The following is a 3,468-nucleotide window of genomic DNA, read 5'->3' on the forward strand; positions in this document are numbered from 1 at the left end:
CAACACACTGCCTGCTGACCAGACTCTGAGGAAAAGTCCATCAGACTTTGCTGACCCGTTTGAAGATTTAGAGCCGTCTGTAGAGGTAGGAACCGTTCAACGTACTTCACTGCTCACAATGCGTTTTTGACTGATCTGTTGAGTTTTTAACGTCTGTCTGCCAGCATGTGTTTAAACCTCCAAAATTATTGTTGTGGTTGCTAAAGCATATTTCTCTGCATGATGGTAGTTTGTTATCCGTTTATTTGGAAATTTACATCAGCAAATAATCACATATATTTGTGTGTTGTCCTTCAAGACCATGACACCACTCTTTCTGTCTGTCTGTGAGAAGTGTTTTTCCGTTCTTTACCACACAACGGTCAGTTATGTTCAGGTCCTCTCTCAGAAAGCCAAACTTTTACTTTGATATATTGTCGAAATAGTTGTAATATTTAATTAAATCTGTTGGTTTATAAAGTTGCTGTTGGTTAATAGGACTCATTCGCTCTTTAGAAAAAAACAATCATTAGCCACCATTGAATTATTTCAACTTGATCTCTGCCAGCAGAAAAAAGTGGCCTTGTGTAGAAATGAACAGTCACAAGAATTGTATACCAGCAGAATGTACTTTAGTTATGAGTAATGTTGTCACAGGATATATATATCCTATACACCTCTGGAAAAAATTAAGAGACCACTGCATTATTATCCGTTTTTCTGGTTTTACTATTTATAGGCATGTTTTTGATTATAATTAACATGTTTGTTTTATTCTACAAATGTTTTAACAACACTTGTTCTAAATTCCAAATAAAAATGTTGTTATTCAGATTATTTATTTTAAGAAAATGACAACTCGTCATCTTCCTCTTGATCAAATTCCAGAGTTTTTCAATGGGGTTCAGGACTGGAGATCGGGCTGGCCATGACAGGGTCTTGATCTGGTGGTCATCCATCCACACCTTGATTGACCTGGCTTGGTTTTCTTCCATTATAACCTTGCACAATCCTTGCTTCATTTGTCCTTCACAAATACACATCTCCCCAATTCCAGCCCTTACTGACGCAACCCCAGATCACCACTTATCCTCCAACAAAGTTAAAAGTGGGGCCAGACACTGTGGCTTGTAGGCCTCTCCAGGTCTCCGTCTAACCCTTAGACGATGTGTTGGGCAAAGCTGAAAATATGGCTCATTAGATAAGATGACCTTGCTCCAGTCCTATAGGGTCCAACCTTTATGTTCTTTTGCAAACTATTGCCTGGCTTGTCTTTGCTTCTCATTGATGAAGGGCTTTTTTCTGGCTTTGCACAACTTCAGCCTTGCTTCTAGGAGCCTGTTTCACACAGTCCTTGCTGTGCACTTCAGCCCAGTTGCTGTTTGTCATTCTTTTTGTAAATCACTTGATGTCTTCGTACGGTTTTTGAGTGACATGCGAGTGAGTTGGCGGTCATCCCGGTCAGTGGACAATCGTTTTCGCCCTCTTCCGGTCTGTAGCTTTGTTGTCCCCAATGTCTGTTGCTTGACCTTGTTGTTATGAACTGCCGTCTTTGAAATGTGAGGGATGGAAGCAACCTGACGCTCACTATACCCTTCTGCCAGTAAAGCCAGAATTGAATCCTTCCTTTCCTCACTCAAAACGTTTCTTTTTAACTCTTTTGGCATGGTCACTTGTTCCTTTTTTTGGTTTCTATTACCTGTGTGGTACTAGTAGCCCTGTTTATGCCATCCAGCAGGCCCTATTGCAAGAGGACATTGATGACCACAGCAGTGGCTTTTATACTTTTCCTCCCTAAATAAGATTTGGCTCAGGTGATCACTCAATCAGCACCTCATTAAGTAGAATGAGGTTTGCCTGTGTTGGAATTTAACAGCCACTGGATTGTAATGGCCGCCATACATGTAGAGATACTGATTTAAGACAAATTAAGGAATGGTAATACATTTTTTCCAGAGCTGTATATATATTTAATTCAAGCATTTTGCGCAGGTTTTTGTGAGTCTTTCACATTGTTTGTTGTAAAACATTTTTTTATTAAGTGTCACCCTCACTTATTAGCAGATTATGGGAATTATAGCTCCTACAGTGAGGGAAAAAATTAAGAGACCACCTTATCAGTTTTTCTGGTTTTACTATTTATAGGCATGTGTAAGATTATAAAAAAACATGTTTGGTTTATTCTACGAATGTATTGGCAACATTTCTTCTAAATTCCAAATAAAAATGTTGTTATTCAGATTATTTATTTTAAGAAAATGACAACTCGTCAAAATAACAAAAAAGATGCTTTGTTTTCAGACCTAAAAAAATGCTAAGAAAACAAGTTCACATTCATTCTTAAACAACACAATACTAATATTTTAACTTAGGAAGAGTTCAGAAATCAATACTTGGTGGAAAAACCTTGATTTTTAATTACAGCTTTCATGCGTCTTGGCATGCTCTCCACCAGTCTTTCACATTGCTGTTGGGTAATGATATGCCACTCCTGGCACAAAAATTCAAGCAGCTCAGCTTTATTGGATGGCTTGTGACCATCCATCTTCCTCTTGATCAAATTCCAAAGTTTTTCAATGGGGTTCAGGACTGGAGATCGGGCTGGCCATGACAGGGTCTTGATCTGGTGGTCATCCATCCACACCTTGATTGACCTGGCTTGATTTTCTTCCATTATAACCTTGCACAATCCTTGCTTCATTTGTCCTTCACAAATACACATCTGCCCAATTACAGCCCTTACTGACGCAACCCCAGATCACCACTTATCCTCCAACAAAGTTAAAAGTGGGGCCAGACACTGTGGCTTGTAGGCTTCTCCAGGTCTCCGTCTAACTTTTAGACGATGTGTTGGGCAAGCTGAAAATATGGCTCATTAGATAAGATGACCTTGCTCCAGTCCTATAGGGTCCAACCTTTATGTTCTTTTGCAAACTATTGCCTGGCTTGTCTTTGCTTCTCATTGATGAAGGGCTTTTTTCTGGCTTTGCACGACTTCAGCCTTGCTTCTAGGAGCCTGTTTCACACAGTCCTTCCTGTGCACTTCAGCCCAGTTGCTGTTTGTCATTCTTTTTGTAAATCACTTGATGTCTTCGTACGGTTTTTGAGTGACATGCGAGTGAGTTGGCGGTCATCCCGTCAGTGGACAATCGTTTTCGCCCTCTTCCGGTCTGTAGCTTTGTTGTCCCCAATGTCTGTTGCTTGACCTTGTTGTTATGAACTGCCGTCTTTGAAATGTAAGGGATGGAAGCAACCTGACGCTCACTGTACCCTTCTGCCAGTAAAGCCAGAATTGAATCCTTCTTTTCCTCACTCAAAACATTTCTTTTTAACTCTTTTGGCATGGTCACTTGTTCCTTTTTTTTGGTTTAGATTACCTGTGTGGGACTAGTAGCCCTGTTTTTGCCATCCGCAGGCCCTATTGCAAGAGGACAGTGATGACCACAGCAGTGGCTTTTATACTTTTCCTCCCTAAATAAGATTTGGCTC

The 3,468-nt window shown here is 40.2% G+C and overlaps 1 protein-coding gene across 1 annotated transcript in view; it reads left to right on the forward strand.

Moving 5' to 3' along the window:
• The window catches only part of LOC117951600 (protocadherin beta-16-like), a gene marked incomplete at its 3' end in the record, with an annotated part of 8,194 nt that overhangs the window by 2,757 nt on the left and 1,969 nt on the right, over window positions 1-3,468 (forward strand). The window lies entirely within an intron of this gene.

This window comes from Etheostoma cragini, chromosome 10 (assembly GCF_013103735.1).
Source record: "Etheostoma cragini isolate CJK2018 chromosome 10, CSU_Ecrag_1.0, whole genome shotgun sequence".
In the NCBI taxonomy this organism is placed as follows: domain Eukaryota; kingdom Metazoa; phylum Chordata; class Actinopteri; order Perciformes; family Percidae; genus Etheostoma; species Etheostoma cragini.